Source organism: Grammomys surdaster, unplaced genomic scaffold, assembly GCF_004785775.1.
Source record: "Grammomys surdaster isolate TR1022 unplaced genomic scaffold, NIH_TR_1.0 126013, whole genome shotgun sequence".
Classification (NCBI taxonomy): domain Eukaryota; kingdom Metazoa; phylum Chordata; class Mammalia; order Rodentia; family Muridae; genus Grammomys; species Grammomys surdaster.
The window spans coordinates 2,457,021-2,482,072 of NW_021620828.1; positions in this window are offsets into that span (position 1 = coordinate 2,457,021).

The window sequence follows — 25,052 nt, forward strand, 5'->3', positions numbered from 1 at the left end:
TACACTGTACTGCAGTGACCACTCAGATAGCATATACACTGTACTGCAGTGACCACTCAGATAGCATGTACACTGTACTGTAGTGACCACACAGATAGCGTGTACACTGTACTGCAGTGACCACTCAGATAGTGTGTACACTGTACTATAGTGACCACTCAGCGTGTACACTGTACTATAGTGACCACTCAGATAGCATATACACTGTACTATAGTGACCACTCAGATAGCATGTACACTGTACTGTAGTGACCACACAGATAGCGTGTACACTGTACTGCAGTTACCACTCAGATAGCATGTACACTGTACTGTAGTAAACACTCAGATAGTATGTACACTGTACTATAGTGACCACTCAGATAGCATATACACTATACTATAGTGACCACTCAGATAGCATGTACACTGTACTGCAGTGACCACTCAGATAGCGTGTACACTGTACTGTAGTGACCACTCAGCGTGTACACTGTACTATAGTGACCACTCAGATAGCATATACACTGTACTATAGTGGCCACTCAGATAGTATATACACTATACTATAGTGACCACTCAGATAGCATGTACACTGTACTGTAGTGACCACACAGATAGGATGTACACTGTACTATAGTGACCACTCAGATAGCGTGTACACTGTACTATAGTGACCACTCAGATAGCATGTACACTGTACTGTAGTGAACACTCAGATAGTGTGTACACTGTACTATAGTGACCACTCAGATAGCGTGTACACTGTACTGTAGTGAACACTCAGATAGCGTGCACACTGTGCTACAGGGATTTAAGTACATGGCAGGAGGAGAGTGGGCGTTTGCTAATTCCTCAGGACATTATGTGAGAGACCAGAACATCTGCCAGTTTGTCTCCAACATTGTGGAACAAATGCCCCATGGGTCTGCAGGGCAGCCACACCCACCCACCTGTAGATGCCTAAAACTCTTACTGTGGCCACTCCTCACTGATGCTGTTGTGTCTTGTAGAGGGATTGGAGCTACTGGCTTGGAATCTGATCCTAGCTGCCCTACACTCTGCTTAGGTTTTGCTGCTTGACCTGTCAGTAGTTTGTTTATTTCTGGAACCCTACTTCCTAGATATTCAAGAAAGCCTGTGTTCTCAGAAATAGGTTTTGTTATCCAGTAGTGGCAAGGTCAACTGAGGGGAATGTCCACCATTGCAGAGGTGGCTTGTTTTTGCTGAGCCCAAGAGAAAGAGTTCACCATGTTACAGGGAGACTGGGTTGGGATCTGGGCTGGGTGTTTTGCTGGTTCTTGGTGTCATGTTTAAGAATGAAATAAAGGTACATGCAGATTCCAAAGTAATAAGAATTCTTAAAGTGTAGCACAGGTGGGAAGGAAGTGTGCTGTCAAGATTGACAGCGAGCTACGTGAGTGTGTGCTCTCCAAGTTCCCCAGTTATTATGCGGGGCTTCTTTGTACAGGGTACAAAAGAAGGAGGAGTTTGTGTGCTGAAGGGCATAGTGTGAACAGTTCATTATTTGACTGACACAGGCTTAGGTTAGGTAAGCCTTTGCTCACTGTGCATATCCCTCCCATAATGCGTCTGCTTTTTTGTCAGATGCATGCCCCAGTTGTGCATAAACATAAGGTAGCAACTGAAAAGAGTTTCCCTAAAGTTCACTTCGAGGACAAAGAGTGCCTTGTTGTGTATGGACCCAGAACCAGTTCAGGCCAGACCAACCCTCTCACTCTCCTCTCTTGCCCAGACATAAGCAGAATGTGACTAAATAGTATTGTCTAAGTTTGATGGTCTTTATGGAAAAGGGAATTTCAAAACAACGCTACATTGTCCAGCATAGAGTGTGTGCAGCTGGATGTAGGTAGGGCTCATGGGTTGCTAACACCTTGCTAGGTGTGTTATTCAGAGTGGGGTGTGTATGCAAAGTACATGTTGTAAACTAAGTACGTTATTAGAAGTGTGTGTACCTCAAGCCAAGTGGAGTCCAAGGTTGCTAAACTATCCCCTATGCTTGCCTGTCTCAAAGGGGATACATAGAGGAGACTTGGACCACTAAAATGCAGAGGAGAAAGAGAAGAAAAGTGTCAGAATTCTTTTCTGTTTCTGATGGAAAGAAGGGATGGTAGGAGGAGAATGCTTACAACCGGTTAGGAGGAGTATTTTACAGTGGATCTGGGCTAAGACACCGACTCTGGTTGTCTGGAGCCTGCCTCAAGGAAGAATAGAGCAGATGATAATGGTCTCAAGTGTGCAAGTCCATGATAGAAAAGTCTGGAATATGGTTACTGGAAAGGCAGGCCTGTATTTGACTAGCTTGGTTGTGAGCAAGCTGTCCACTGTCTTTAGAGGGGTAATTCTTCCAGGGCTCGCACAGAACAGATGTTAAAGCACCAGAATATGGAAAGTGAAAATCACAACCCTGACCCCATGAGACCACACATGAAAACTTCTAGCATCAGAACTTGATGAATATTTCCCTTCCAACTTTCCTAGGGATTCTCCCTAACAGTGTAGAAAGGATTTGAGACTTGAATCTACAACCAAGAACCAAGAATGGATCGAGAACATATATCAAAGCTCCCAGCACTAAGCTGGCTCTTTTCTCTACTAAGGGTAATAATATCTGGCTATACCATCAGAAAAAAAATCCTTCTGAGTACAACACGGAGCATCTTATGCCAGTATCCAACTCTGAATACAAAACCCCCAGCTTAAAACAGAGGAGAAAATGAAACAAAAGTCTAGAGCTTGTGGGAGAGTCAAGGGCCTCTAGGCTAACCATTGGTACTGCAGACCTCTTGAGGTGTAGGGAGCACCCAGGGGCACTCAGCTAATCAGAGGGAGGAATAGAGGTTTGCACAGATCCTGAGTGGATCTCAGATCTACACTCATTCTGATGTGCTGCTCCAGAACTAAATGACAAAGCATTAGGGGCCACTTAGGAAAAAAGTCATTGGCAAGGCAGAGACGCAGAGCCAGAAAACACCCAAGCAAGCAGGAGGGACCAGAGACACTGCCGTGGCCACTTCTCAAGACCACATCATGTTATTCCTCTCTCCTCTTCAGTTGCCATCCCTTGTCTTCACTGAGGCCCTTCTTATTGTCCCTGTGACCTGGTCATCATCCTAGCAGTGAGTCTCTTAGTGTCCCAGAGTCTCCTGTGAGCTGAGTCACCCCAGTCACCCATTCTGATGTAGATTACGCATCCCCCACACCTCCTAGTCAGAATTTATTCCAAACACTCAGGGAATAAGGGGGGAAATGTTCTTTCATGGAGAACATATCTTTAAAAAAATAGGTAAGTAAAGAAATAAAAAGACAACAGTAATAGCATATGTCTGGTTCTGGCGAATGAATGAATAAATAAATAAATAAATAAATAAATAAACAACCCAGCCCCAAACAGACATTTTTAAGAGCGTATACAGATCTTGGATTTTCTTTCTTTTTTTTTTTTTTTTGACTATTTTATTTATTTACATTTCAGATGTCATCCCCTTTCCCCATTTCCCCTCCCTAGAATCCCCTATCCCATCCCTCCTCTTCTTTTTTGCTTTTATACCATTTGAATTACATGCGAGTATTCAGGTCAGTTTTAGGTTGAGGGACTAACAATACAATAGATGCAAATAGTCAAGGAGCAAGCAAGACAATAAACACAAATAGTCAAAGGACAACCAAGGTAATAAACAAAATTCCATGAACACTGTTTCTAAGGGCTTATCAGGATGACCAAAATATCTGAGCCAACTTCCCTGTCCTAGCCCAAAGTCATTTTTATGTCTGAAGCCTACTTCTTTGTTCTAGCCTAAGACTTAGATTCCTGCCTGAAACTACTTCTTTTTTCTAGCCTAGTGTCAGATTCCTGCCTGAAGTCTACTTCCTAGTCCTTGGCCAATGTCAGATTCTTGTCAAGCAGCCCCAAAGGCTCTCCAGATCTTGAATTTTATATTCCACATATGCTGTCATCTGTAAATCTTTTAGGTCCCGGCCCCAAGCAATTAAACATGCTTTCCAGAGACGGAAAACAGCAAGTTTGGCCATTTTGACCAAATGGACGATTTACACAGCAGAGATACTGACAAGTGTGTTTTTGGAGTTCACCACTGTTGTTTTTCCAGAGTTGTCACCCGGGGTTATCTTGTCCCCTGGCAGTTATGCTCTTCCCGATAAGAGGGCTGCTGTCATCCACCCTGACTGGAAGAACTACACTCCTCACAGCAAGGGAAGAGAGGCAGGGTTTACAGGTAAACCAGGATTTAACGTGTGCCTGTCACCCAGAGCCAGCCACTACAGACTGCTTGGTAGAGGCGGGCTCTGTTCTTAGACGCAGCATGGTCCTTAACAGCCAACAGTGAGCTGGCCTGTTTCCTTTTGCCGTGGGAATAGGGCCTAACCGGTAGCAACCGTAGTGCACAAATCTTAGCAGAAACAGGTTCTCCTCAAACCTACATGTCAATCATGTAAGAGGTACAAACTTTTATCCCTACAGCTTCTGACAAGCTGGATTAGAAATCTACAAGTCACATTAGAGGCAAGTCTCTTCTGCCTAAATTCTACCTGTGTAGCCTAATATTTCCTAAACAGGTTTTTGTTGTTGTTTTTGTTGTTGTTGTTGTTGTTCCTCTGTAACACTAATTTACTGCTTCCAGATTGCCCTACACAATTTCCCCGTTAAGCATCTACCGGATTCCATCATGTGCATAGCCTCTAGCCTCAGCCTACACCTAGCTCATTTCAGCGTGTCTTGCTCAGACCCTGGTTCGTGCTATACTCTGGACAGGATCTAATTTACTTTTTCCACTCTTCTCTAGCTCCATACGCAAGTTGTTTTAGAATACCTGAAGCTTTGGGGTGACCCCTGCCCATGGCACAGAGCCCGGTGCTATTAAAAGGCAGATTCAGTGGGATTTCAATGCCATTCGGTCTTACTTAGGAAGCAAACAAAATGCAGTGTGAAGAAATTAGGTTAGACACAAGGAGGAATGTTCCAGATAGGAAAGACTCCTCAGACCTGCAGTCCAGCCCTCAGAAAAAGCTAATTCTTTTTAAACTGGCTTTTACAAAGAAAACCTGCCTGCCTTGATAGTGGGGTGTCCCTTCCCAGGGGACAAATGGCTAGATCACCTGAGCTTTAGAGCTCACCCACTGTAAGGAAGGCTAAGGCTGCATCCAACCATCATTATGTGTAGTGTGATGTTCCAATAAAGAAGAGAAAGAAGGAAATTAATCACTCGGTGAAAAGAAAAAAGAAAACTTCCAGAAGGAACAAACCTCCTCTGGGCTCTTCAAACCCTGGAGCCTCTGCCTCCCTCCTGGCTCCCCCAGACTGCAACACCTTGCATTTTCTTTGTATTGTTCTTGCCACAAGGCACCAGCTCATTTATCTTTGGCTGCTTGTGTTTTATTATAGGAAGGACATTTCAAGGAAGATTCACAAGGAAGGAATCCAAAAGCTATCCCTCCAAGCCACTCTGTCTCCATTACCCCGTCTACCGTTTCTGCAGCGTTATTCACGAAGTTCAGGGGAATGAACTTGACCTTGAAACTCCTTCAGGTTTTTTTGTTTGTTTGTTTTTGTCTTTCTCTCTTTCTTCAGTGGCCTCCTTCCCCAAACTGTTTCTCTCAGACTGTGTGTTACACAGTTCACACCATGCACACAATCTTCCCCTCACTGCAGGATGCAGGTTGAGCTGGATTTCCCTGTGAAATAAATGCAGACATGAAGCAGATATCAGTATTTGCCATTTTCACCTCATATCACACATATGCTCAGAAGTGCATGCGTGCACACGCACACACACACGCACACGCACACACCCACGCGCATACATATGCCTGCTTTCTTCACTGTGAAGCTGGGGTTGGAATGCAGGGCCCATGCCTGAACAACCTTCAGCGAACCCCGTTCCAGACCTCATAGCCACGAGTTCTGCAGACTCTGCCTCCTTTGCCTCTTTTCTGTCCCTCCAGTCTCAGAATCTCCACTCTTCTGAGAGACTCCCACTGCCCCAATGCTCTCTCTGTAAGGCAATGTTTCTTTGCAGTTTGCTTGTCTGGACTCGAAGTGTTTTCTTTCCTGAGACTTATCAGTGAGATACAAGATGATCTAATTGTTGTCTTTCGGTTGTTGCATAGTACCCAAGTCATCATATGTTGCTGATTAGATACATGTGGTAGCGGATAGTACACTGACCTTATACATGGTAACCCCCGTGAGTTACAATTTCTAATCACCAGCTATCTTTTTGTCCTCTTCCAGCTCAGCTTTCTTTGTAACAATGAGCAGCTTTTTCTTCCTTCCCAGTCATCTTTCTTTTACTTGTCTTACACACAAGCGCCACACTGAAGTAGGAAGGAGTAGACACCGCATCTTCTGCCTGGTTCTCCGGACAATGTTTGTTAGCTGGAGCTGTTAGATAAGGCTTGCTCTTGCTGTTTATGTGCATATGGTGTGTATGTTTTATTGCATGCATGTCTGTGCAGCATGTATATGCCATGCCCTGGAGGCCAGAAGAGGGTGTTGGGTCCCCTCGAACTGGAATGACAGATGGTTCTGAACTGTCATGTTGTTACAGGGAACCAGACTGCAGCTCTCTGTCAGTGCTCACCTCGGAGAACATCTCTGTCCCCATTACATAGAAGTTTGGGGTGGGGGTAATCTCTCTTTTATGTAGCTCTGATTGCCCTGGAACTTGCTATATAGACCAGGATGGCCTTGAACTCACAGACCTCTGCCTGCCTCTGCCACCCAGATGTTAGGAGAAAAGTTGTGTGCCGCCACACCCAGCATCCCCTTAGATGAGAGGTTGCTGTAGAGTTTTAGTGAGTACTGTCTATTTGGGTTAAATAAATTCTTTTCAATTCCCAATTTGTCAAGGTGGGTTTTTATTGGTGTTTGGTTTGGTTTGGTGATTTTGATCTGGGCACTGCAGGTACACACTTGTATTTCCTGCACTTAGGAAGCAGAAACAGGAGGATTACTAAAAGCCCAAAGCCAGTTTGTGATGCATAGTAAAACTCTCTCTTGGAAAAAAAAGTGGGGAAAACATGACTTTTGAAATACGACTTAACTATCTGTGATGTTGTGATGGGTTGCAGCTCTAACTTGTTAACATGTTTAATCATATTAGTACTATCAAACTAGCTATCTATAAATTCCAGAGATAAACCCAGCATGGTCACAACCCAGTCTCCTCGTGCACTGACGGATTTGATTAATGATGTGTAGCTTACTCTAAACGTAATCTGTCTGCCTTCCACGATGCTGATATGAAAGCGTACAGTTTGCTTATTTGTTCTTTGAAGAATTTTACATAAGACAGGAATTTCTGCTTGAACGTTCACATACGAGACTGCACTGTGAAGCCATGTGGGATAGTACACTGCTGTGTGTGTGCACACTGCTGTGTGTGTGTGTGCACACTGCTGTTTGTTGGCTCTATCTAAGAGGGAGCCCTTATCTGCTTTCACGAATAGTTGGATGCTTCTTGTGATCTTTCAACCTCCCAGTCCTGGTGGGCCATATCCTGTCTGTGTTTTCCAGTGTGTTGCATGAAGCCCACCACAGCTACCCTGCAACGCTGAGGCAGCCCCATTTCTCTTTGGTTTTTGTAGATTCTTTTATTTTCAAAATATTGCCTGGAGATCATTTATTTTACCACCGTATCTTGAAGGACCAACGTTTTTAGTCTTTTCTTTCTATTTTTCTTGCTTTATCCACTTTGTTCCCATCTTTCTTGTTTCCTTTGTCTGCACCCACTGGATTTATCGGTGTCTACTGTTTTAGACTCTTACTTCACGAGTTTCAGCATCTTTCAAAACTCGTAATGCACATGGCTGGTCACATCCCTGGAATTTCAGGAGTGCGTGCACACTCAGACTGTGGATTACTGTTACCTTTCTGCCTTTTGGACGAGATGGAGTATTAAAGTATCCAGCTTATGTACTTGGTAAGTTGACTCTTAAAACGAGTTGCAGCATCACATCCAACTTAGTAGTCATTGGGTGATGTGTCGCCTTGAATGAGACATGATCCTCGTAGGCCTCGGTACTGAATACTTACTTGCCAGTTGCTGGAGACATTTAGGGAGAAGCAGATGGAGGCATGGCCTTGCTGGAGGAAGTATTTAACTGAGAGCAAGTCATCAGTCAGGGCTCCTCCCTGGTCCTGCTTCCGTTCCTGCCTCGGCTCCTGCCCTGACTTTCTCTCACGACAGACTGTAATCTATAAGATAAAATACACCCTTTCTTCCCTAAGTTGCCTTGGGTCTCGGTGTTTGTCACAGTAGCAGAAATCAAACCAGACAGGTAGCATCACTGATGGTAGGTCTCCTACTTTGTTTCTCTGTTGCTGTGATAAAATACTGACCAAAAGCAACTTGGGGAGAAAGGGGTTATTTGGCTTACTATCGTAGTTTATCATGGAATTAAGGCAAGGCAGGAACTGGAAGCAGAGACCATAAAGGAACACTGCTTACTGGCTTACTTCAAGGCTGACGTTCAGCTACCCTGTTTAAACAATTCGGGCCCATGTGCCTAAGTATGGCATAGCCTACAGTGGGCTAGGCGCTTCCACATCAATCGTCAGTCAAGAAAATGCCCCTACAAACATGCCTACAGGCTAATCTGAAGAAGTTGACTCTTGAGTGTATTTTCCCTCTTTCTAGGAGTGTCAGCTTGACAACCAAGATTAGCTGTCACAGTAGGTAAGCCATAAATTAAAAGATGAAAGTCAGTCAATTGACATTTATATCTAAAAGGCAGCTATGGTTAACTTGCAACTGGTTAAAGGGCAGAGAGTAAGTATCCGAGTGTTCCTTAGCCACAGATGGGATATCTGCATCACTCCCACAAGCCAAGATTCAAGGGACATCCTGAAAGATGGGCAAAAGATTTTAAGAACAACCAGGGGGATGGCCCAGTGTATAAGAGGACTTGCTGGTCTTATAGAAGTCCCAGATCTAGCTCCCAGCAAGCACATGGCAGCCCAAGACCACTTATAACTCCAGTTCCAAGGAATCATACGCCCTCTTCTGGTCTCCTTGGGCACTGCATACACAAGGTGCACAGGCATACAAGCAGGCAAAACATTCATACTTAGAAAATAAAACTGAGTAATCGTAAGATAGAAAATAAAAACTGTAAGAGCCCAACGATGTGTCTTCTGGAAGGACAAGGTCTCCTGCACTTATGAACTTGTGATTGTCTGCACAAGACCTGCAAAAGTCTGAGTGCAATCAAGCAGTTAGCAGTTCTCATGGGGGTGGAAGAGAATATCACCCCTCTTACCCTAGCTGAGAAGTTCTGGAAGGTGGATGGATTCTGGAGAAAGGAGATTCATTTTAAGGATGTGGCCCCTGGTAAATCCACCATGATCCAGTAGATTGTCCCATCCCCTGGAGAATATGGATCTCCAGGGGTCATGAAGAAGAGGAGGAGCAGGAAGAAAAGAAGGGAGAGGACAGAGGTGGGGGTAGGCGGGGATGAAGGTAGATGTGAGACATACAGAGAAAGGAGGGGGGTGAATTTGATCGAAATACACTGTACGCATGTGTGACATCTCAATGAATGAGTAAGATAGTATATTTAAAGGGAAATATTCCCTGGAAACTAAATCAGAATCAGCAAATTTAAAAGCAGATGAAAATCATAGAAACGTTAGCTCTTGGTCTGTGTTTGATTAAAAAGTCTGAATTGTCTGATTTGGGGTGTGAGATTACACTTGTATGTGTACATTAGGAAGACATTCTTAACCATGTCATTCAGAGAGCATGACTGGATGTAGCTTACGAGTAGAATACTTGTTTAGCATGCACAAGGCCTTGGGTTCGATGCCCGGCTCTGCAGAACAAAATGAACTATTTTTGTGTTCTTAATGTATCCAGTTTGAGAAAGCTATAAGAAAGGATGGGGCCAGCTCGGTTGTCAAAGTACTCACCTTGCAAGCGTAAGGATCTGAGTTCAGATCCCCAAACATAGGGATAGGAGTGAGTGTAGCACAGTAATCCCAGGCTGTGATCCCAGGGCTGGGGAGGATGAGAAGGAAGATAGCTGGAGCTCTCTGGCCAGCTAGTCTGGGGAAGCCCCAGGATTCAGTGAGAGACTCTGTCTCAAATAACAAGGTAGAGACTGCCAAAAGTGACCAACTGATGTCAATCTCTGACCTCACATACACATGTGCACACATGAGTACGTATAAATATATCCCACACATACATAAAAGTGTGTATTAAAATGTATTTGTCAACACTGTCTAGTGCTACCACTAGCTGGGCAATACAGGCCCATTAGGCACAATTTAGCTTACAATTACTGTATATTGGTGAATTGTTTCTCTAGTGAAGTCTTTTTCCTTATGTCTTTTCTTGCTGGTATATATCTGACCATCCTGTTTTGTTGTTGGTTTTTTTTCTATCTGCTTTGTCTGAGTGTTTCCATTCCTTCTCTCTCAACCTGATCCCTCATGAACATTTTCAGTAACTTAGGCTGTTCTTTTCCTGACTAATTCTTCTCTAACAACTTAGATGACACATCCATCCAAATAAGAAGACATTAGCTGGGAGTTTTGCAGTGGTTGCTCATGAGATTGAGTTAGAGCCCTGTGGTCTCCACGTGGAGACAGGGGAGCAGACAGCAGGAGTCATGCAGGCATCACCAACCTGTCGTGTGGGTACAGATAATGTTCAGTGGCCAAACCAGAGCCAGGAGGACCCTGCTGTGAGGTGTCACCACAGGCAGTTCCGCCTCTGATATTTATAGCTCCACGTAGGTGGGAATGGTGCTCCTCAGAACACCGAGAAGGTCTCAGCCCAGAGAACTACTGTTGGCTGAACACTATCCTGCAGTCTTTACAGCATAGAAGATGCCTCCGAGATGGTAGCTGGGTCTCAGTTCCTGCCTGTATTGATGGAGACAAAGACAAAGCATCTTAGCGATCAGGCTCTGGTGGTGCCAAAGCTCTGCTCATTTAAAAAAAAAAAAATCCAGTGTTCTTCATCTACACATCGCCCTTCCTCAAATGAGCTGGCAGAAACATTGTGCTTTGCCTTATCCAAAACTTTTGGCCAAAATGGAGGGTCCATAGGCTCTTGGTGAACCCTGCTTTCCTGCTTAAGATCCTTAAACAAAATACCCTGTCTTCTGTAGGACAGAAACGTGGATAGAGAAGTAAAGATGGGGAGTCCTGGGCTTCGGTGAGAGCAGGAACAAAGGTTCCACTTCCAAGCCGAGCTGAACAAAACAAGGCTGAGAGACTAACTCCACATCACCTCTAGCTGTAGAGCCTAAGGAAAAATGGCCTTAGAAAGCACTCCTACAGGACTGATGAGCATCGTGAAGGTAGGCCTAGATTGACCACTTCTTTTATTTGGGCCTCAGTTTACCCATCTGTAAAGCAAGTTGTGTCCAGCAGATCAGTGTTTCTCATTCATTTTGTTAGTCACCATTTGGACATATCTGTGAGCCAGCTTTAATCACCGCCAGAGTTCTATATGTTGGTTTTCGTTTACTTAAGCACTTTCCTCGTCTTAATCAATACCACTTGTAGGCTGATGGGTTTGATCTGATGACTGGAAAGTTCTTTCTAAGCCACGTTTAATTGAGTACAGAAGTAGTATTCATTTTTTTTTGACGTACTTAGGGCTCCCAGAATCCCCTTACATGGAAGTACAATCGATCATGTCTGAAAGTTTGCAGGTGATAAGTCTCGTCCCTATCTAAAGAGTGTTAGCATGAAAGAAGCTTTTAACTGTATTCCCAAACCCCAAAGATATCATCAAGAAGACAAGGAGAGTGGTACTCCAGGATCTAGGCAGACTTTTTCTTCTCTGGTTTGGTCTTCTCATTTCTTAGAAAAGGAGGACTGAAAGCTCCAAGAGAGCTGAAGCCACCATTCATCCAAACTCAGCATAAAATCACACCCCAGAGGAGTGCTAGGGCCCTGCAAGATTCACTACGGCTACCATTGGAGCTGGAAGCAACATGAATTACTTATCTGCCTGTAAGCTCGTGTGCCCCTTGTCCTCCAAACAGGACTTCTCCCAGACACTCTTTACTGTTGACATTTAACTAGAGTATTCACCTCTTACTCCCATTTCACACAGCAGACATCTTTCTCCCTCTCGGAGTGGGGAACACGTGTGTTACTCTATGCAAACAAGACTTCTGAGTGACAATGATGAATGGCCCAGAGAGAGGCTCCAGAAAGCTATAATAATATCTATAAATTATCCATGACCTAGATCCTTTCAGGGCTGTTCTTCTGACTTTTGGTCTTCCTGCAGAATTTTTGTACGATTGGGCCCGTTCGTTTCTTCTCTACATAAGAGCCACTGTAGACCTTACATCCAAACACAGGGGAAGAAAGGATGACCTAGAATTAGGATGCCTGTGCACAGGAATAAAGTTGGAGCTCTTAGGAATGTCACTTATCTTCATGGACATGTGAGATAGATATAGGCCATGCTTTATAACCTCCCAGACTTGTTAAAGCTTTGCGTTCTTGTCTGCTTAGTGAATAGTGAATGCTGGCCCATGAATTTGAGACCTGGGGAAGAGGAGAACAAGTTGCTGTAGCACCTGGAAGTTCAGTGTGACAATGACAAGAACACTAAATGGAGATCTAATCCCTGCATCATCACAGTGTTGTTAGACTGAGCAAACTTCTTGATGACAGCAGGGTACTCACCTGATCAGTGGAGACATCCAAGGACCGAGTCTGCTCAAAGTGGAATGGACATAACTTATTGTCCCAACTAGAAACTTCCTACAGTGAAGTAGATGCTGTAAATGATTCCAGTAGGATCAACCCAGAGCTATTCTGGCAGACAATGGGGAGCACCAACCTACTCATAAGAGGAATGTAGTGGGAGGCATTTCTCTTCGTATCTATGAATGTATTTGTGCAGTTTGGTTGAGTACTAGAAAATCAATGCTGGTCATCTATGAATGTCTTGCAGAAATGAGAGGATTGGATACTAGAGTCTATAGGGAGCTGTTAGATTCAACTCCTCAACCATAGACCTAATACCTTACAAAGAATCACCTACCCAAAAATCCTCAGAAGCCGTTGATGCCTGTGAAATATCTGGATCTCTGTCTGAATCTCTCCAGTGAATTACTTAGGTAGGTGTGCTACAGGTGACTACCATGCGACCACCCACCAAAGGTTCTATTCATGAAGTGCCAGTCTCACAAGCATGTCCCAGGGCTGTCACCAGCACTAGATGGCTTTGTCATGTGGGGCAGAGTCTCCCAGCCTGCTGGAATTGGCAAGGGAAGCCAGGCAGCCCTGATGTAAAAGCCTCGGTACCACAGGGTGCTTTTCCAGCCTATGTCTGTAGGGGGCACCCTAGAGGACATCACCTCACCAGCAGCTGTCAATACACAAAGGACTCCAAGAGACCCCAGGACATTGGGTCAGGAACACTGAGTCTTTCTAAGCATTTGGATTCTGATCTTGCTTCCAGTTAGACAGAGCTGTATGGAGATTGTGGGCAATACAATGTATAGTTCGTGCCATTTCTAAGGTTAATCCCGAACTATCTTCTAGGTATTCCTCTCTTGCCTTCTACCCACAAGCAGTGGGGTGATGTGGGGGCTGGGAAATTGCGGGATCTGACCCCCTGAATGATTTCATGGGACAGTACCCCTTCCCCAGGCCTCTTTCAACAGCTCACTGTCATCCTGATGTGAGTACAGGCAGGGTACTGTGTACTGAGGCTTGGGTGGGGTCTAACTGCCCTGACGTCACCACCCACAGGTCCATAAAGATTCATTGCCCAAGTGTGCTGCCAGGAGCTTCTGTGGACCTTTAATAGGTGAGGTACTGTAAGGTCTTTGGAAGCATCTGTACAAGTCTTGTCTTCTCTCCTTGTCCCTGGCTCACTCTAGTACAGTACCTTCCCTGGTGTCTCTTATTTCAGCAGAAGACAAGACAATGACGGACACAGTCTGTTTCCCCAACATTAAGTCTGTCTCACATTATTTTCTTGCTGTTGCTGAGCCCTCCCCTCCTGTCCCTGTTCTGAACGTCTCATCCATGCGAGACTCTAGTCAGGACACTCTTTGCTCTGGTTCCAGAAGCGACCATTAGCTCCTACGCATGTTTCCATCACAATGGTCTGTCCTCCACTGCCTTCCACAGTGGCCAAGCCATTGGAGCTGCCTGATCTAAACTGTGAGCTTCATAAACGTTTTCTCTTCGTGAGTCAGCATCCACCAGTATTTTGCAGTCGTCACCCAAGACTGCCTGAGGCATAAAGTCAATCTACTGAGAGTTGTTCAGTAATCTGCACTGTCTCTCCTGGCCAATACATGACAACAGTAATTTTTCAAATTAGCCAAAACCAGAATAATAGAGAAGCACCCTACTGTCAAAAGAAAATGGTTTCAGGTTGTCCATTACTGTTCTGGACTTTCAGGTGCCACGGTGGTATTGAACAAAGAAACTTTAGACCTATGGACATACCTGTGTCCTCAAAAGCATTCAAAGGTTCAAACCTACCCCAGTTTTCTTTGCTTGCTCAAATGGAATGAACCTATGCCTCGCGGTCACAATATGGAGTCTGGGAGATGGTCACCTTCATCTGTCATCTCCCATAGCAATGCCATTTCCATCCCTAGCCCCACCTTACCCCCACCTCACTCATGGTCACCCACACCTCACTCCTATCCCACATCCATCCCACCCTAACTCAGAATTCTCCTGATGGCCTTTTGACCACTGAGTTCACACTTACTTCTATCCCCCATCTCTCCTGAACAGGAAATGTCCCCAGCTGTCTCATCTCGACCTCTCCTTTGACAGTAAAATAAAATGCAAACTTCCACTCATGCCTGTCCTGAGGAACCATCTATTGGCATTCAGTCACCCCTGGCCTTCCTCAGCCCCTGGGGTGGGGCCATGCTGCCCTGGCCTGAGTCCTTGCCTTCTCTCCCCTACTGTGTGTCTGGGCAACCAGCAGACATGGAGAGAGCAGGGAGGCAGTTCGAGCTTCAGCTAAGGCCTTCCATCCAACATGGCTTTGCTGTCCAGATGGAGAGTCATATAAACAAGAAGTACCTGTTCTCCATCCCAGTGTCAGCCAGTGCCTGGCTCTCCGGCATCCGAGAGCTGGGCTATGATCTCCGTTTATAGTTGGGATGTCCTCTGAGAGCAGAAAATGTGTCCTGTGTAAACATTCTGAGCATGCTCTGACAAGACACACGGCTGGAGAGTGAACACTTGCTCCTGTGGTGCCTGTGGGCACAGCAAAGACACCGCTTGCCTTCCTCCACTCCAGTCCTCAGTCATGCCGGCCACATCCAGCTGATTCCCTTACTGGGCTTCCTAAACCTGTGTTCAACTGCTTTTCTCTCCATTGATTCTGTAATCTAGCAGCTGTGTGATCCTGAGCAAGTTAGTTAACCTCTCTGGGCACCAATGTTCTCAAAAGAATAATGTAATAACCTAGAGATGCTCCTCTGATCATTAGCACTTCAAAACATATGCGTAAAAACCATCACATGGGTTAGTGGCCTCTGGGGTGTCTCTACAAGCATTAATTCCTTTCCTTCTCCTTGATCCCCCTAGTGTCTGACACTATCTCTCACTTCCACAGAAGGCTATAAAGAACCCGGTGACTCTCTGCCACCTCTACATCAGGTCTGCTTTGAGCAAGTTTTCCTGCTGCTGCTGAGGCCCCTCCCCTTGCCATTGTCATGGACTTCCTGCCTATTGGCCCTTGAAACTCTTCTGACCATGATGAGAGTCATGACCAACTTCCTGCCTCTACTTGTGACCTCTGCTGTCTTACCTATGACCCTTCTCCAGCTGGACTTCCTCTTTGAGAAGGAAGGCAAGTCAACGGTCGTTAGCCTGACTCTCTCTATTAGCTCCCTCCCTGGCTCTGGGTTTGTCTCCTTTGTTTCGTTTGGTTTGGTTTGGTTTTGAGTCACCTCGAATTCCGAGAACAATGGGACCCTGTGGGCACCCTTTTGAGAGCAGTGTAGGTGTGCATACTTCTGTCTGTCCACGGCTTCTGAATTTATTGAGTGGCTATGGTAGTTACATCAGCTACAACTTGGAAAGTAGACTGAATTCCCTTTGCCAGCTGGCCATTGCAAAACACATTGAGAATTTTTATTCCAATATTAGCTAATATTAACGCTCAGACTACACACAGAAATATGTGTGTTATATATATGTGTATGTGTATATATATATATGTACATATATATACATATATATGTACATATGTATATGTGTATTACATGTGTATGTGTGTGTGTGTGTATGTGAGACAGACAGACAGACAGACAGACAGAATGCCACAAGAGGGCTCAAGGGGCTGCTACAGAGGTGAAGGCCCTCTTAAGACCTATCTGAGTAATAGAAAGAAGAAGCTGACAGAAATTCAAAGCAAGTCTCTTCAGGCATTAGGTAACACATTCTATTGTTGGTGCTAGGGGTCTGAGCATAGAGTCAAGCCACAGGGTCAGAGGGGATGGGCCTCAGGGTTGATCCATCCTGTCCTGACTGGATGAAAGGCTGTAAAGTCCATACAGGCAAAGTACAGAATAGGACCCAGGTGGGCAGACAGACAGACAGACAGACAGACAAATGATGGCAATTTGAGCCGGCCACCTTGACAGTGGCAACTCAGATGTCAGGCTGAAACTCCTGGGAGAGTCATGACTTCTCTGCCTGTCAGACCCTTGGCACACATACTATAGGTCAGCCGACAGGTAATCTGGGGCCAGCATCACCTCAGTGTCTTCCTGCTATGGGATCTGCAGCCCCCTTCCTTGGTCTTGAGTGTTTGATAATTTTTTGGTCCTAGTTTTCCTGATACAGTTTTAATTATATTCATGTGCTCCTACGGTCTCTTTTTATGTGGGTAAATTTAGAGGGGGCCTCCTTTCATGAATAAGTAATTTATCAGTCTGTGCCTTGTGGGTGGCACTGGCCAGATGGTGTTATTTATGTGTCCACCAAGGGACAGAGTCACCCTGCCTCTGGGATTGCACTCAAAATGGTATCCAATGCTGCTTCTGAAATGGAGTCTCCCAAAGCCAGACAGTCTGAAGAGCTGCTGCTGTTCTACACAGCATGGAGTAACGCAGAACAGGGCACAGCCTGAATGCAACAAGGAAGGATCTGAACACATCTATAAAACATGGGATCAAACTACTCCCAAGCAACAGGCAAGCCTGCAGACTATACCCATGTGGGGGCAATCATCCAAGATGGAGAGGCCACACCTTGGAGCACACGAATCAGCTCACAGAACCAGGTGGCTTCCCTAAAGTGACAACTGCTAACTCTTCCAACAACTTCTAACTAACAACTTCTCCAGATCACCTCACAGAACTGGAAGAGAGATGATGACGAAGGAGACCAGACCTCACTCGGGACTGCTTAGTGATGTATAGCCCTTGTCCCTGTCCTTGTTCTTCCTCCGTTTAAACCTAAATACCCCCCAAAGACCCTTTTATTTGCTGCTCTTCCCCATGTGGCCATATTAAGTTAATCTCTATGCTTTTCTTCATTGTTTATCTCCCTTCTATTGGATTGAGGAGTTGGTGGTGGTGGTGGTGGTGGTTGTTTTCTTCTTCTTCTTCTTCTTCTTCTTCTTCTTCTTCTTCTTCTTCCTCTTCCTCTTCCTCTTCCTCTTCCTCTTCCTCTTCTCCTCCTTCGAAGCATAGTCTAATGAAGCCAAGATGGCTTCAAACTCACTATGTGACCTGGACTAGCCTTGAACCTCTTTCTTGCAGAGCTGGGATTATGAGAGTGTGCTTCCTTGCCCCTCTCAGCTGATTCTTTAACTGGCATGCTGAAAGTGAGTGGCAGGGTGTAGCATTTGGTGCACTGCTGAACCCTGAGCTTTCACCCTTAAAACTTCAGTTACTTTTCAGTCCCTGAGGACATTGTTCTTCTGTAGCCAACCACCCCAGCATCTGAGCTCCCCACTCACGTCAACTGAGTGACTACATCAGTCACCGAATGAGTGAGTGAGCGAATATGTATCCCATGCAAATTATAGTGGTGTACAATCTCCCTGCAGACTCTCTGACTCAAATCCCCTGACTTCATCCATCCCTGCAGGGGGCCTGTACCCACTAGCACTAATTTGTGACATTGCATTTTTAGTTCCAGACGGAGGTTGTGGTTGGCACGTGTGTCTTAAAAGTCAGAGTAGAGGCTGCAGAGATGACTCTGCAGTTAAGAGCACTTGCTGCTCTTGTAAAGGCCCCAGGTTCTGTTCCCAGCATCCTCAAGCCAGCTCCCACCCAATTGGAACTCCAGCTCCAGATGGTGCTATGCCCTTTTCTGGCACTGCATGCTGTGCTACACATACATACATGCAGATGGAACATCCATACACAAATAAATAAATAAACAAACAAACCTTTTTTTTTAATCAGAAGGAAAATTTGCTGCTACTTCTCTTTGGGAAAGGGACCAGGGAGAGATGGAGTTTCAATTGTAAGACAGAAACAAGAAGCCCTGGAGCCAAAACGCTGCTTCCTGGGCTTCAGTTGATGTCTGTGTATCATGTGACACATCTGTGGCCTGGGCAAGTATTGTTGCTCCTCTTTTCAAAGCCTTCTGGGAGCTCCTACCTGCCTCCATGTGTATAGGCCTGGGTGTCATCATGTGGCACACCAGGGTGTGCTGGGTCCAGCTTGTGCTAACTTCCTAGAACTAAATGTCAACTTTCAGGAAGTCTGCAATACAGGTGACATCACACTGGGACCTTAAAATAGCCCACAGTGGGAGCATTCACAAGGGAGACTAACAAGGCTTCAGATAAGGGATCCTAACCCAGGGGATGCACCTTCACCAACAGACAACCGCTAGTCCCTCACCTCTGCGTGCTTTGGAAAGCTGTGGTGGTTAGTTTTAAGCATCAGCTTGCTACATTCACCCCATATGGGAAAATGAGTCTCCAAGATGGATTCTCTAGATCAGATTATTCTATGGGTGTGTCTGTGGAGGCTTGGTTATGTTAACTGATGGGAGAAGACACAGTCTACTGTGATTGCCACTGTCCCCTGGGATTGGGCCCTGGGCTGTATAAGAGTGGGAAAATCAAGCTGAGCACTAGGAATGCACACATTCATTTGTGTGTTCTTGGCTGTGGGTGTAAAGCAATTCACAGTTTTAACAGTTTTAAGTTGCTGCGGACATGTCTTCCTTACTGTGAAGAATGTAACCTGGAATCGTGAGCTAAAATGGCTCAGCGGTTAAGAGCACTCACTGTTCTTCCAGAGGTCATGAGTTCAAATCCCAGAAACCACACAGTGGCTCACAACCATCCGGAATGAGATCTGATGCCCTCTTATGGGGTGTCTGAAGGCAGCTACAGTGTATGTACATATGATAAATAAATAAAAACCTTTGGAGTGAAGAGAGCGGAGCCAGAGAGAACAGGGCCAGAGCGAGCAGGAGAAGGGAAAAGTAAAAAAAAAAAAAAAAAAAAAGAGTCCTTTCACTGGACCTAGGCCTCCCTAGCAAATGTAGCAGATGTGCAGCTTGGTCTTCATATGGGTCCCAAACAACTGGAGTGGAGGCTATCCCAAAAGCTGTTGCCTGTACATGGGATATGATCTTCTAGATGGGCTGCCTTGTCAGTTCTCAGTGGGAGAGGATGTGCCTAGCCTCACAGAAACTTGAGGTGCCAGGGTGGGGGAATACCAAAGGGACCCCCAACTGCTCAGAGGAGATGGGGAGATGGGAGAAGGATTGTGGGAGGAGGTGACTTGGAGGGGGCAGTGAAAGGGATGTAAAGCGAATAAGTAAAACTAACAACAACAATACTAGTGAGAAAAAAATTAGCTCTTTCTCCTCTAAGTTGATTTTTGTTGGTGGCATTTTCTCACAGCAACAGAAATTAGATTAGAACAAAAGCCATGCCCCCCGCCATGATCTCAGCTGGGTAAGGAGAGAGACTCCCTTCGTAACTCACGTTTTGATTAGCATGCAGCCTAAGTTTCAGTGTGACATTTTATACACATAGACTTCGCTCCCATTCATTTCCTGTCACCGTCTCTTGCTCTCGCTCTCCCGGCACCACTGCTCTCTTTCCTTCTCCTTCTCACTAATTCCCTTTCCACATCCGCATATGTGTTTCACATGTAGAAATCTAAATTCTGAATATGAGAGGAAATATGAGATGCTTGTCTATCTGTATCTGACGTGTTTTGTGTAACATAGCCCGTTCATTTCCCTGATGAGCCACCACTGTGCACACAGATCACAGCCTCCTCATGCAGTCGTCCGTAATGGGCATCCAGGCTGGTTCCATTTCTTAGCCCCTGTGGATGGCACAGCGATAAACCTGGGTGTGCAAGTGTGGCAGGCTGACTTAGAGCCCTCCAGGTGCACACCCACCAATGGTATACCTGGATCTAGTTCTATATTTGATTATTTTGAGGGATGAATGAGAGAAGAGTATGACCTTCTACCCACAGGTGTGTACTACCTCTTGCATGGAGGAAAAGAGGACCCTCCTAGTTGTGAAATAGGAAGGAATACAGGTAAGACTGCCCCATCCGGCTCTTACTACCACAGACTCCTTTATGATGCCCAACTATGGTCTTGTTAGTTTCTCTGCTCAACAGCTTCTGATGGCTCTTCATAACCTCTCAGGCAGAGACAAGTCCTAGTCTTCTTCATTACCTGAGCCCGTCTACTTCCCTAGTTCCCTCTGCTGCTTTGTTGTCTTCTTATCAGATATATACTGGAACTGTGTTCCATATATTTTATGGCCAACATTTCTAGCTATTCCCTTCTCCATATAGTGTCTATAATGCCTTTTTGTAAACAGAGAGTCTTAATGTCACCTAGGAGACAAGAGAGCTCTTTATCTGGATGAGCAATCTGGAATGCGTGAAGCAAGTAGATATGGAAGCTGTGGGAACAGATGTTGCTGAAGGACTGGGCTCTAATGAAAGACCTTCTATATGTAGAGATGAAATGCCACCCCTCACCTGAAAGAGGGTCTCAAGGAGTTACCTAACCTCTTGGATCCTCTGCTTTCTTATCAGCAAAATGGAAAGACACATACTACATACACCTACTACAGTATTGGTGTTGTGCAGCAATTTTATTTGTCTGAAACATTCCATTTCAGAGGGAAACTCCTGAAGACTCAGAAAGTTCTACAGGGATCCTCCTTACATCTCAGGAAGCAACCAACTCAGAAGTCTCAGGAAGTTCATGAAACTTACCAAATTGAAATAATATCTCCAACACACCCAAAGTTATATAAGCAGTAAGAACTGTCAAGAAAAAAAAGACATGCCATCCTATCAAGCTGCCAGCCAAGTGTGCAGGGAGCTGCAGGTTCAAGCTTTCATGAGTTGTCACCCAGGCTGGCATTCAGTGACATGACTTCCTTTGAGTTTTCCCTGTTCTAGTAAGTAACTCCTCAACCCAACTCCTGTAACTAACCCCAATAAACTCAGTGATTCATCAAATTGGACTTGGGTATTATTGTTACTTTAATTTGTGGTTTCCTTATTTGGAATGAATAAATGATTATTCATATATCCCTAGGAATAGTGTCACAAAACAATGTGGCAACCATGAAGGTCAAGGGCCCAACATGGTTCCTAGTATAGACTTACTATATAATAACTATTAGCTGACCTTGTGGTCCTTATTCTCAGATGCTGACTGTCACAACTGCCTTCTTAGTCCCATAAACACACTAGAGTATAGCAGGGAAGTCTCTGCTCATTCACCTCTTTGAGTTCTTCTTTCCGTCATGGAATCTCTACAGATCAGGAAACATTTTGGAAATAAGCCCCAGCCAGTCTCTCAGCCTCATCTCTCAATCCTGGTAAAGTTGAACTTTAGAGCCTTCCAGACCCTTCCAGAGCCTTCCAGACCCTTCCAGAGGCAGCCAATGTGCTCACTTTCCACATCCTTTATTAAACCCAATACTATGATCAGATAAATAAATGAATATCAAAATAAGAAAATTATACTTGCAACATACTGAGCCAAACTGGTGGTCAGAGCAGCAAAACTTGGATATCTGTTTATGGTCACGGAGATATAGGGCGAATGTGATAGACCCCCCATAAAAACAGACATGTTGTGGGAGTGGTAAGAAGTGCTCCAGATCATAAGACAGAAGTGCTGCCTTCATGAAGGCCCAGATTCGGACATATGGCATGACAGCTCCTGAGCCTGCCACCTCCCTTCCTGAGCTGACATATACTCAAAACATCCTGTTGAGAGCTCAGACTGGGCTCTCTGTGCTCACAGATGCATGTGTGAGGATCTGAAAGAGATTGGCAGAGGAGAATCTAAGCCACTGGGCAGGTGGTTTTGTAAAAGTTACCAACATCTGCAAAATAAACCAAAAAAACAAAACAAAACAAAAAAACAAGACAATTCTAGAAGGAACTCTTGCCATATTTTAGGGGCTGGAGTGAAAAATGGTCCCCACTGTGTGGCTCAGGCTTCCCTTGAGCTCACTGCACAACACAGACGGCACCAAATTCCTGAGCCTACTACCTCTGCCTGCTAAAGGCTGGAATTACACACATTTGCCTGTATAAACACTATCTGGGAGCAAAGAACACAGCAGAGAAGTGAGATGGAATCTAAAGTGAAGCATTTGATTCTCTGCAGTGACAACAACTCAGCTGGCCACCCCACCCTGCAGTGGGCTTGCCACAGACTCCTGCTCAGCAGGAGTGGGCAAGAGAACGCACTGAGATGTTGAAAATGCAAGCAAATTCCACTTTCCATTCAGGATACATATGAGATTTCTCTAAATCAAGTAGCAGGGTCAGGGCCCGAGTGGCTTCCCTGGCATCTCTGGGGCTCTGCTTTCTCATCTCCAGTAGCCTCCACTTTCAGGGTAGTTGTGAGGTTGGGTAGATAGCGTATTCAAAGGGCTTGGAGAAATTCCCAGTGTGCAAGAAGACAGTGCTTGGTATGTCTCCACCACAAGCAGCAATAACACCCCAGAGCAGAGAGCCTAGAGGCCTGGAATGGGCTCCTGACCCCAACTTACCCACCTTTCCCAGCTCCTGCTGGTTCAGATGTCCACAGTCAAAGTTCCCATCTCTGTCTTCATTCCCCTCCCCCTGACCCTCCCTAACTTCGCCACTTCACTGTGAGTCTCTAGCAGGATACCTGTCCCCAGGCAATGTAGGCAATTACTTCTCAAAATGATTAACTGAGTTACATCTGCAGAGAGCCTGTATCCCAGCATCCCTCCTCCTCACTGGTTGTTAGACGCTGTGCCAATTTACTTCTCTTCTCTCTGCCTCTGTTCTCCCTGTCATCAGAACAGCATACAGGTCACTCCCTTAGGTTCCCAGGGAGTCGGTGCCCATGAAGCAATTTATGTCCAATTCACAGGAAGCAGTAGGAAGGTGACTGGGATGGCTAATCTTGGCTGTCAACATCTGGGAAAAGAGAACCTCAATTGAAGAACTGTCTCCATTAGATTGTCTTGTGGACATATCTATAGAGTACTTTTTTGATTGGTAATTGATATAAAACGGCCTAACTCACGGTGGCCTAGGCAGGTGGGTCTGGGCTACACAACCACACACACACACACACACACAGAGAGAAAGAAAGAGAGAGAGAGAGATCTCATATATACACATTACATCTATTTTACACACATACACACATTATTTATATATTACACACACACACATATATATATATATATATATATATATATATATATATATATATATATATTGTTTTGCTCCCTCCAGGTTGCTCAACATATATATATATATATATATATATATATATATATATATATATATGCATATGGGTATATGTATATGTGTGTGCATGCATGTGTGTGTATGTGTGTAATATATATGATGTATGTGTGTAATATATGTGTGTGTGCATGTAATATATATTACATCATACACACATACAGACACACACACACACATATACACAAAAGTCAGGGCAGGAACTCAAGGCAAGAACCCAAAGTCAGGAACTGAAGCAGAGACTGTGAAGAAACACCACTTACCAGCTAGGCGTGGCTCCTGGATGAATGACAAGGACGTGCTTTCTATGCAGGAAGAGCAGCAGGCTGAGGGGAGCTGGCAGCACCATGGTTCACTCCATCGTTGCTAAGGAGTCATCAACATCTCATCTCCTTGGGAGCTTCAACAAAGATGCCCATTCTCTCCCATCTGTGGAGCCAAGACTTCTGAAATCAAACACCATCATGGCCATGTTCCCTACAAAGGCTGTAGGGAGATCCCTTACCTCTTCCAGCTCCCGATGGTCTGGATGTCCACGACTGGTACTACCATCTCTGCTACCATCTTCCCTGGGTCTCTCTTCCTCTGCCACTCCACTGTGGGTTTTTTAGACATGTGCTTGTTCTCACATTACAGGGGCCACTTGCACCTCGAGATGAACAACTGAATTGCATCTACAGAGAGCCTGTTTCCAGGTAAGGTCATGCTCCTGGCTCCCAGGGGACAGGTTGATCTCAGCAGACATCGGGATTTACAGACCACCACCTCTTAATGGCTTCAAGAATCTTGCGTCGCGGAGCAATGAGATACTCCATTGTAGCAGACATAATTAATCAGGAGAAGATACACTTCCAAAGGGGGGACGGGGCCAGTGTAAGGGGAAAGTTTAACAGCTCACAAGGGGCTGGTGCGTAAAGGACTGACCTGATGGGCTTTTCTGTGGATGCTTGACCTGTGCTGTGTCACTCTAGCTACAGCTTCATGCACTGCATGTCTCATCAGCATCCTAAACTTTCACCCAGAGATGTGCATTGTATTGTTAGCATGGAGCATAGGTCATTGTCAAATACTCTTGAGTACCTTTGTGGTGAGAGGATGCTGGTAGCTGAAGGGGGATATCATAGCAGTTTTAAATGGTACCCAGTTTTTGAACAACTCTACCCGAATAAACCCTGGCTATGCTCGTAATTGTATCCATGTAGGTAAGGCAGGTCAGAGAGAAACCTTGCTGGGGCTATGTTTTTAAACCAATGACTTGGTCAATCCTTCTCTATCTGTTTACACTAATGACTCCCTTCACTTTGGAGGGCGGG